Raw genomic sequence first — 11,289 nt, 5'->3', positions numbered from 1 at the left:
TGAATTCCTCCTGATGCAGCCCCTCGTGGGAAACTCGTGCTCGTCCTCTGAGTCTCCGACATGCAGAGACCTCGATGGCAACTGCAGAAATGAAGGGCTGCGTTGAGTTGTCGAGAAGCAAGAACATAGCCAGCGCCTTGTGTTTGGGAGTCAGCAGCTGCTGGACTTTTGCGATTGCTTTAACTGTGCACTGAATGCCAGGACGGCACGTGCACGTTAAAACAACGAGCTTGGCAAGAGTAATCGAAAGATCACGGCCGTCAGAAAGCAGCTTATATATTGCACTGGGAAGAGTACTGTTTTTGGAGTGTGCAGTAAAATCGTGTTTCTGGACAAGGGAGGCATAAGTGCGCTGCGCTCCTAAGCTATCTCCCTGCGAGACACACTGCCAAAGCTTTTCGCTATCATGCAGTCTAGTTGCAGACGCACACTACGGCTCTCCGGAGCTGTCCGAAGCCAAGCGCCGGTGGCCGGCGTCTTTCGGCTGAAGCAGCGCTTCGGAGCGTAGGGCTGCCGCTCCGCTGTTGTGTGCGCGAAGCAGCCGCTTCTCCTGCTCCGCGAGCCGGACAGAGCGGTAGCTTGTACGAGGGCGAAGAACGTTGCCGCAGGCAGACGACATTGTGTGCACAGCCTTGCGACTGCTAGAGGACGGTGGCTAAAGCTCCCTGCCTTTTCAATGCACTGCTGGAATGCTTTATTGAAGGTGTTCCGAGACAACTTTCCTGGGTTTTGACTTCGTCCTGATGCAGCCCCTCCTGGGAAATTGGTGCTCGTCCCAGAAGGCTCGAGATGCAGAAACCTCGATGGCAGCTGCAGAAATGAAGGGCTGCGTTGAGTTGTCGAGAAGCAAGAACGTAGACAAGCGCCTTGTTTTTGGGAGTCAGCAGCTGCTGGACTTTTGCGATTGCTTTCACTGTGCACTGAATTCCAGGAAGGCACGTGCACGTTAAAACAACCAGCTGGGCAAGAGTGGGCAGAAGAGAACGGGCGGCTGACAGCAGCTTACATAGTACCATGGAAAGAGCAGTGTTTTTGGAGTGTGCAGCAAATCCGTGTTTCTGGACAAGGGAGGCATAAGTGCGCTGCGCTCCTAAGCTATCTCCCTGCGAGACACACTGCCAAAGCTTTTCGCTATGATGCAGTCTAGTGCAGACGCACACTACGGCTCTCCGGAGCTGTCCGAAGCCAAGCGCCGGTGGCCGGCGTCTTTCGGCTGAAGCAGCGCTTCGGAGCGTAGGGCTGCCGCTCCGCTGTTGTGTGCGCGAAGCAGCCGCTTCTCCTGCTCCGGGAGCCGGACAGAGCGGTAGCTTGTACGGGGGCGAAGAACGAAGCCGCAGAGCACCGGGCTTTTGCGCACACCCGAAGGACTGCTAGAGGACCCAGGTGGCCGCTCGCCTGCCTCTTCAATTCCCTTCTAGCATCCTTATGGAAGGTGTTCCAGGACAATTTTCTGGAGTTTTGAATTCCTCCTGATGCAGCCCCTCGTGGGAAACTCGTGCTCGTCCTCTGAGTCTCCGACATGCAGAGACCTCGATGGCAACTGCAGAAATGAAGGGCTGCGTTGAGTTGTCGAGAAGCAAGAACATAGCCAGCGCCTTGTGTTTGGGAGTCAGCAGCTGCTGGACTTTTGCGATTGCTTTCACTGTGCACTGAATTCCAGGAAGGCACGTGCACTCTGCAACAACGAGCTGCGCAAGAGTAATCGAAAGATCACGGCCGTCAGAAAGCAGCTTATATATTGCCCTGGGAAGAGTACTGTTTTTGGAGTGTGCAGTAAAATCGTGTTTCTGGACAAGGGAGGCATAAGTGCGCTGCGCTCCTAAGCTATCTCCCTGCGAGACACAATGCCAAAGCTTTTCGCTATGATGCAGTCTAGTTGCAGACGCACACTACGGCTCTCCGGAGCTGTCCGAAGCCAAGCGCCGGTGGCCGGCGTCTTTCGGCTGAAGCAGCGCTTCGGAGCGAAGGGCTGCCGCTCCGCTGTTGTGTGCGCGAAGCAGCCGCTTCTCCTGCTCCGCGAGCCGGACAGAGCGGTAGCTTGCACGAGGGCGAAGAACGTTGCCGCAGGGAGACGACATTGTGTGCACAGCTTTGCGACTGCTAGAGGACGGTGGCTAAAGCTACCTGCCTTTTCAATTCACTGCTGGCATGCTTTATTGAAGGTGTTCCGAGACACCTTTCCTGGGTTTTGACTTCGTCCTGATGCAGCCCCTCCTGGGAAATTGGTGCTCTTCCCAGAAGGCTCGAGATGCAGAAAACTCGATGGCAGCTGCAGAAATGAAGGACTCTGTTGAAGTGTGGTGAAGCAAGAACAAAGCCAGCGCCTTGTGTTTGGGAGTCAGCAGCTGCTGGACTTTTTCGATTGCTTTCACTGTGCACTGAATGCCAGGACGGCACGTGCACGTTAAAACAACGAGCTGCGCAAGAGTAATCGAAAGATCACGGCCATCAGAAAGCAGCTTGTATATTGCCCTGGGAAGAGTACTTTTTTTGGAGTGTGCAGTAAAATCGTGTTTCTGGACAAGGGAGGCATAAGTGCGCTGCGCTCCTAAGCTATCTCCCTGCGAGACACACTGCCAAAGCTTTTCGCTATGATGCAGTCTAGTTGCAGACGCACACTACGGCTCTCCGGAGCTGTCCGAAGCCAAGCGCCGGTGGCCGGCGTCTTTCGGCTGAAGCAGCGCTTCGGAGCGGACGGCTCCCGCTCCGTTGCTGTGAGCGCGAAGCAGCCGCTTCTCCTGCTCCGGGAGCCGGACAGAGCGGTAGCTTGTACGAGGGCGAAGAACGTTGCCGCAGGGAGACGACATTGTGTGCACAGCCTTGCGACTGCTAGACGACGGTGGCTAAAGCTCCCTGCCTTTTCAATGCACTGCTGGCATGCTTTATTGAAGGTGTTCCGAGACAACTTTCCTGGGTTTTGACTTCGTCCTGATGCAGCCCCTCCTGGGAAATTGGTGCTCGTCCCAGAAGGCTCGAGATGCAGAAAACTCGATGGCAGCTGCAGAAATGAAGGACTCTGTTGAAGTGTGGAGAAGCAAGAACATAGCCAGCGCCTTGTGTTTGGGAGTCAGCAGCTGCTGGACTTTTGCGATTGCTTTCACTGTGCACTGAATGCCAGGACGGCACGTGCACGTTACAACAACGAGCTGCGCAAGAGTAATCGAAAGATCACGGCCGTCAGAAAGCAGCTTATATATTGCCCTGGGAAGAGTACTGTTTTTGGAGTGTGCAGTAAAATCGTGTTTCTGGACAAGGGAGGCATAAGTGCGCTGCGCTCCTAAGCTATCTCCCTGCGAGACACAATGCCAAAGCTTTTCGCTATCATGCAGTCTAGTTGCAGACGCACACTACGGCTCTCCGGAGCTGTCCGAAGCCAAGCGCCGGTGGCCGGCGTCTTTCGGCTGAAGCAGCGCTTCGGAGCGTAGGGCTGCCGCTCCGCTGTTGTGTGCGCGAAGCAGCCGCTTCTCCTGCTCCGGGAGCCGGACAGAGCGGTAGCTTGCACGAGGGCGAAGAACGAAGCCGCAGAGCACCGGGCTTCTGCGCGCACCCTAAGGACTGCTAGAGGACGGTGGTGGCCGCTCGCCTGCCTCTTCAATTCCATTCTAGCATCCTTATGGAAGGTGTTCCAGGGCAAATTCGCTGAGTTTTGAATTCCTCCTGATGCAGCCCCTCGTGGGAAACTCGTGCTCGTCCTCTGAGTCTCCGACATGCAGAGACCTCGATGGCAACTGCAGAAATGAAGGGCTGCGTTGAGTCGTCGAGTAGCAAGAACATAGCCAGCGCCTTGTGTTTGGGAGTCAGCAGCTGCTGGACTTTTGCGATTGCTTTCACTGTGCACTGAATTCCAGGACGGCATGTGCACGTTACAACAACGAGCTGCGCAAGAGTAATCGAAAGATCACGGCCGTCAGAAAGCAGCTTATATATTGCCCTGGGAAGAGTACTGTTTTTGGAGTGTGCAGTAAAATCGTGTTTCTGGACAAGGGAGGCATAAGTGCGCTGCGCTCCTAAGCTATCTCCCTGCGAGACACACTGCCAAAGCTTTTCGCTATCATGCAGTCTAGTTGCAGACGCACACTACGGCTCTCCGGAGCTGTCCGAAGCCAAGCGCCGGTGGCCGGCGTCTTTCGGCTGAAGCAGCGCTTCGGAGCGAAGGGCTGCCGCTCCGCTGTTGTGTGCGCGAAGCAGCCGCTTCTCCTGCTCCGGGAGCCGGACAGAGCGGTAGCTTGTACGAGGGCCAAGAACGTTGCCGCAGGCAGACGACATTGTGTGCACAGCCTTGCGACTGCTAGAGGACGGTGGCTAAAGCTCCCTGCCTTTTCAATGCACTGCTGGAATGCTTTATTGAAGGTGTTCCGAGACAACTTTCCTGGGTTTTGACTTCGTCCTGATGCAGCCCCTCCTGGGAAATTGGTGCTCGTCCCAGAAGGCTCGAGATGCAGAAACCTCGATGGCAGCTGCAGAAATGAAGGGCTGCGTTGAGTTGTCGAGAAGCAAGAACGTAGACAAGCGCCTTGTTTTTGGGAGTCAGCAGCTGCTGGACTTTTGCGATTGCTTTCACTGTGCACTGAATTCCAGGAAGGCACGTGCACGTTAAAACAACCAGCTGGGCAAGAGTGGGCAGAAGAGAACGGGCGGCTGACAGCAGCTTACATAGTACCATGGAAAGAGCAGTGTTTTTGGAGTGTGCAGCAAATTCGTGTTTCTGGACAAGGGAGGCATAAGTGCGCTGCGCTCCTAAGCTATCTCCCTGCGAGACACACTGCCAAAGCTTTTCGCTATGATGCAGTCTAGTGCAGACGCACACTACGGCTCTCCGGAGCTGTCCGAAGCCAAGCGCCGGTGGCCGGCGTCTTTCGGCTGAAGCAGCGCTTCGGAGCGTAGGGCTGCCGCTCCGCTGTTGTGTGCGCGAAGCAGCCGCTTCTCCTGCTCCGGGAGCCGGACAGAGCGGTAGCTTGTACGGGGGCGAAGAACGAAGCCGCAGAGCACCGGGCTTTTGCGCACACCCGAAGGACTGCTAGAGGACCCAGGTGGCCGCTCGCCTGCCTCTTCAATTCCCTTCTAGCATCCTTATGGAAGGTGTTCCAGGACAATTTTCTGGAGTTTTGAATTCCTCCTGATGCAGCCCCTCGTGGGAAACTCGTGCTCGTCCTCTGAGTCTCCGACATGCAGAGACCTCGATGGCAACTGCAGAAATGAAGGGCTGCGTTGAGTTGTCGAGAAGCAAGAACATAGCCAGCGCCTTGTGTTTGGGAGTCAGCAGCTGCTGGACTTTTGCGATTGCTTTAACTGTGCACTGAATGCCAGGACGGCACGTGCACGTTAAAACAACGAGCTTGGCAAGAGTAATCGAAAGATCACGGCCGTCAGAAAGCAGCTTATATATTGCACTGGGAAGAGTACTGTTTTTGGAGTGTGCAGTAAAATCGTGTTTCTGGACAAGGGAGGCATAAGTGCGCTGCGCTCCTAAGCTATCTCCCTGCGAGACACACTGCCAAAGCTTTTCGCTATCATGCAGTCTAGTTGCAGACGCACACTACGGCTCTCCGGAGCTGTCCGAAGCCAAGCGCCGGTGGCCGGCGTCTTTCGGCTGAAGCAGCGCTTCGGAGCGTAGGGCTGCCGCTCCGCTGTTGTGTGCGCGAAGCAGCCGCTTCTCCTGCTCCGGGAGCCGGACAGAGCGGTAGCTTGTACGAGGGCGAAGAACGTTGCCGCAGGCAGACGACATTGTGTGCACAGCCTTGCGACTGCTAGAGGACGGTGGCTAAAGCTCCCTGCCTTTTCAATGCACTGCTGGAATGCTTTATTGAAGGTGTTCCGAGACAACTTTCCTGGGTTTTGACTTCGTCCTGATGCAGCCCCTCCTGGGAAATTGGTGCTCGTCCCAGAAGGCTCGAGATGCAGAAACCTCGATGGCAGCTGCAGAAATGAAGGGCTGCGTTGAGTTGTCGAGAAGCAAGAACGTAGACAAGCGCCTTGTTTTTGGGAGTCAGCAGCTGCTGGACTTTTGCGATTGCTTTCACTGTGCACTGAATTCCAGGAAGGCACGTGCACGTTAAAACAACGAGCTGCGCAAGAGTAATCGAAAGATCACGGCCGTCAGAAAGCAGCTTATATATTGCCCTGGGAAGAGTACTGTTTTTGGAGTGTGCAGTAAAATCGTGTTTCTGGACAAGGGAGGCATAAGTGCGCTGCGCTCCTAAGCTATCTCCCTGCGAGACACACTGCCAAAGCTTTTCGCTATGATGCAGTCTAGTTGCAGACGCACACTACGGCTCTCCGGAGCTGTCCGAAGCCAAGCGCCGGTGGCCGGCGTCTTTCGGCTGAAGCAGCGCTTCGGAGCGTAGGGCTGCCGCTCCGCTCTTGTGTGCGCGAAGCAGCCGCTTCTCCTGCTCCGGGAGCCGGACAGAGCGGTAGCTTGTACGAGGGCGAAGAACGTTGCCGCAGGCAGACGACATTGTGTGCACAGCCTTGCGACTGCTAGAGGACGGTGGCTAAAGCTCCCTGCCTTTTCAATGCACTGCTGGCATGCTTTATTGAAGGTGTTCCGAGACACCTTTCCTGGGTTTTGACTTCGTCCTGATGCAGCCCCTCCTGGGAAATTGGTGCTCGTCCCAGAAGGCTCGAGATGCAGAAAACTCGATGGCAGCTGCAGAAATGAAGGGCTGCGTTGAGTTGTCGAGAAGCAAGAACGTAGACAAGCGCCTTGTTTTTGGGAGTCAGCAGCTGCTGGACTTTTGCGATTGCTTTCACTGTGCACTGAATTCCAGGAAGGCACGTGCACGTTAAAACAACCAGCTGGGCAAGAGTGGGCAGAAGAGAACGGGCGGCTGACAGCAGCTTACATAGTACCATGGAAAGAGCAGTGTTTTTGGAGTGTGCAGCAAATCCGTGTTTCTGGACAAGGGAGGCATAAGTGCGCTGCGCTCCTAAGCTATCTCCCTGCGAGACACACTGCCAAAGCTTTTCGCTATGATGCAGTCTAGTGCAGACGCACACTACGGCTCTCCGGAGCTGTCCGAAGCCAAGCGCCGGTGGCCGGCGTCTTTCGGCTGAAGCAGCGCTTCGGAGCGTAGGGCTGCCGCTCCGCTGTTGTGTGCGCGAAGCAGCCGCTTCTCCTGCTCCGGGAGCCGGACAGAGCGGTAGCTTGTACGGGGGCGAAGAACGAAGCCGAAGAGCACCGGGCTTTTGCGCACACCCGAAGGACTGCTAGAGGACGGTGGTGGCCGCTCGCCTGCCTCTTCAATTCTTTTCTAGCATCCTTATGGAAGGTGTTCCAGGACAATTTTCTGGAGTTTTGAATTCGTCCTGATGCAGCCCCTCGTGGGAAACTCGTGCTCGTCCTCTGAGTCTCCGACATGCAGAGACCTCGATGGCAACTGCAGAAATGAAGGGCTGCGTTGAGTTGTCGAGAAGCAAGAACATAGCCAGCGCCTTGTGTTTGGGAGTCAGCAGCTGCTGGACTTTTGCGATTGCTTTCACTGTGCACTGAATTCCAGGAAGGCACGTGCACTCTGCAACAACGAGCTGCGCAAGAGTAATCGAAAGATCACGGCCGTCAGAAAGCAGCTTATATATTGCCCTGGGAAGAGTACTGTTTTTGGAGTGTGCAGTAAAATCGTGTTTCTGGACAAGGGAGGCATAAGTGCGCTGCGCTCCTAAGCTATCTCCCTGCGAGACACAATGCCAAAGCTTTTCGCTATGATGCAGTCTAGTTGCAGACGCACACTACGGCTCTCCGGAGCTGTCCGAAGCCAAGCGCCGGTGGCCGGCATCTTTCGGCTGAAGCAGCGCTTCGGAGCGTAGGGCTGCCGCTCCGCTGTTGTGTGCGCGAAGCAGCCGCTTCTCCTGCTCCGGGAGCCGGACAGAGCGGTAGCTTGCACGAGGGCGAAGAACGAAGCCGCAGAGCACCGGGCTTCTGCGCGCACCCTAAGGACTGCTAGAGGACGGTGGTGGCCGCTCGCCTGCCTCTTCAATTCCATTCTAGCATCCTTATGGAAGGTGTTCCAGGGCAAATTCGCTGAGTTTTGAATTCCTCCTGATGCAGCCCCTCGTGGGAAACTCGTGCTCGTCCTCTCAGTCTCCGACATGCAGAGACCTCGATGGCAACTGCAGAAATGAAGGGCTGCGTTGAGTCGTCGAGTAGCAAGAACATAGCCAGCGCCTTGTGTTTGGGAGTCAGCAGCTGCTGGACTTTTGCGATTGCTTTCACTGTGCACTGAATTCCAGGACGGCATGTGCACGTTACAACAACGAGCTGCGCAAGAGTAGGAAGGGAGCACGGGCATCAGAGAACATCTGGCATATTGCCCTGGGAAGAGTACTGTTTTTGGAGTGTGCAGTAAAATCGTGTTTCTGGACAAGGGAGGCATAAGTGCGCTGCGCTCCTAAGCTATCTCCCTGCGAGACACACTGCCAAAGCTTTTCGCTATGATGCAGTCTAGTGCAGACGCACACTACGGCTCTCCGGAGCTGTCCGAAGCCAAGCGCCGGTGGCCGGCGTCTTTCGGCTGAAGCAGCGCTTCGGAGCGAAGGGCTGCCGCTCCGCTGTTTTGTGCGCGAAGCAGCCGCTTCTCCTGCTCCGGGAGCCGGACAGAGAGGTAGCTTTTACGAGGGCGAAGAACGTTGCCGCAGGCAGACGACATTGTGTGCACAGCTTTGCGACTGCTAGAGGACGGTGGCTAAAGCTCCCTGCCTTTTCAATGCACTGCTGGCATGCTTTATTGAAGGTGTTCCGAGACAACTTTCCTGGGTTTTGACTTCGTCCTGATGCAGCCCCTCCTGGGAAATTGGTGCTCGTCCCAGAAGGCTCGAGATGCAGAAAACTCGATGGCAGCTGCAGAAATGAAGGACTCTGTTGAAGTGTGGAGAAGCAAGAACATAGCCAGCGCCTTGTGTTTGGGAGTCAGCAGCTGCTGGACTTTTGCGATTGCTTTCACTGTGCACTGAATTCCAGGAAGGCACGTGCACTCTGCAACAACGAGCTGCGCAAGAGTAATCGAAAGATCACGGCCGTCAGAAAGCAGCTTATATATTGCCCTGGGAAGAGTACTGTTTTTGGAGTGTGCAGTAAAATCGTGTTTCTGGACAAGGGAGGCATAAGTGCGCTGCGCTCCTAAGCTATCTCCCTGCGAGACACAATGCCAAAGCTTTTCGCTATGATGCAGTCTAGTTGCAGACGCACACTACGGCTCTCCGGAGCTGTCCGAAGCCAAGCGCCGGTGGCCGGCGTCTTTCGGCTGAAGCAGCGCTTCGGAGCGTAGGGCTGCCGCTCCGCTGTTGTGTGCGCGAAGCAGCCGCTTCTCCTGCTCCGGGAGCCGGACAGAGCGGTAGCTTGCACGAGGGCGAAGAACGAAGCCGCAGAGCACCGGGCTTCTGCGCGCACCCTAAGGACTGCTAGAGGACGGTGGTGGCCGCTCGCCTGCCTCTTCAATTCCATTCTAGCATCCTTATGGAAGGTGTTCCAGGGCAAATTCGCTGAGTTTTGAATTCCTCCTGATGCAGCCCCTCGTGGGAAACTCGTGCTCGTCCTCTGAGTCTCCGACATGCAGAGACCTCGATGGCAACTGCAGAAATGAAGGGCTGCGTTGAGTCGTCGAGTAGCAAGAACATAGCCAGCGCCTTGTGTTTGGGAGTCAGCAGCTGCTGGACTTTTGCGATTGCTTTCACTGTGCACTGAATTCCAGGACGGCATGTGCACGTTACAACAACGAGCTGCGCAAGAGTAGGAAGGGAGCACGGGCATCAGAGAACATCTGGCATATTGCCCTGGGAAGAGTACTGTTTTTGGAGTGTGCAGTAAAATCGTGTTTCTGGACAAGGGAGGCATAAGTGCGCTGCGCTCCTAAGCTATCTCCCTGCGAGACACACTGCCAAAGCTTTTCGCTATGATGCAGTCTAGTGCAGACGCACACTACGGCTCTCCGGAGCTGTCCGAAGCCAAGCGCCGGTGGCCGGCGTCTTTCGGCTGAAGCAGCGCTTCGGAGCGAAGGGCTGCCGCTCCGCTGTTGTGTGCGCGAAGCAGCCGCTTCTCCTGCTCCGGGAGCCGGACAGAGCGGTAGCTTTTACGAGGGCGAAGAACGTTGCCGCAGGCAGACGACATTGTGTGCACAGCTTTGCGACTGCTAGAGGACGGTGGCTAAAGCTCCCTGCCTTTTCAATGCACTGCTGGCATGCTTTATTGAAGGTGTTCCGAGACAACTTTCCTGGGTTTTGACTTCGTCCTGATGCAGCCCCTCCTGGGAAATTGGTGCTCGTCCCAGAAGGCTCGAGATGCAGAAAACTCGATGGCAGCTGCAGAAATGAAGGACTCTGTTGAAGTGTGGAGAAGCAAGAACATAGCCAGCGCCTTGTGTTTGGGAGTCAGCAGCTGCTGGACTTTTGCGATTGCTTTCACTGTGCACTGAATGCCAGGACGGCACGTGCACGTTAAAACAACCAGCTGCGCAAGAGTAATCGAAAGATCACGGCCGTCAGAAAGCAGCTTATATATTGCCCTGGGAAGAGTACTGTTTTTGGAGTGTGCAGTAAAATCGTGTTTCTGGACAAGGGAGGCATAAGTGCGCTGCGCTCCTAAGCTATCTCCCTGCGAGACACACTGCCAAAGCTTTTCGCTATGATGCAGTCTAGTTGCAGACGCACACTACGGCTCTCCGGAGCTGTCCGAAGCCAAGCGCCGGTGGCCGGCGTCTTTCGGCTGAAGCAGCGCTTCGGAGCGTAGGGCTGCCGCTCCGCTGTTGTGTGCGCGAAGCAGCCGCTTCTCCTGCTCCGGGAGCCGGACAGAGCGGTAGCTTGTACGAGGGCGAAGAACGTTGCCGCAGGCAGACGACATTGTGTGCACAGCCTTGCGACTGCTAGACGACGGTGGCTAAAGCTCCCTGCCTTTTCAATGCACTGCTGGCATGCTTTATTGAAGGTGTTCCGAGACAACTTTCCTGGGTTTTGACTTCGTCCTGATGCAGCCCCTCCTGGGAAATTGGTGCTCGTCCCAGAAGGCTCGAGATGCAGAAAACTCGATGGCAGCTGCAGAAATGAAGGGCTGCGTTGAGTTGTCGAGAAGCAAGAACGTAGACAAGCGCCTTGTTTTTGGGAGTCAGCAGCTGCTGGACTTTTGCGATTGCTTTCACTGTGCACTGAATTCCAGGAAGGCACGTGCACGTTAAAACAACCAGCTGGGCAAGAGTGGGCAGAAGAGAACGGGCGGCTGACAGCAGCTTACATAGTACCATGGAAAGAGCAGTGTTTTTGGAGTGTGCAGCAAATCCGTGTTTCTGGACAAGGGAGGCATAAGTG

This window comes from Lonchura striata, chromosome 6, assembly GCF_050655825.1.
Source record: "Lonchura striata isolate lonStrDom1 chromosome 6, ASM5065582v1, whole genome shotgun sequence".
Classification (NCBI taxonomy): domain Eukaryota; kingdom Metazoa; phylum Chordata; class Aves; order Passeriformes; family Estrildidae; genus Lonchura; species Lonchura striata.
Note: the sequence above shows the minus strand (reverse complement) of the source record.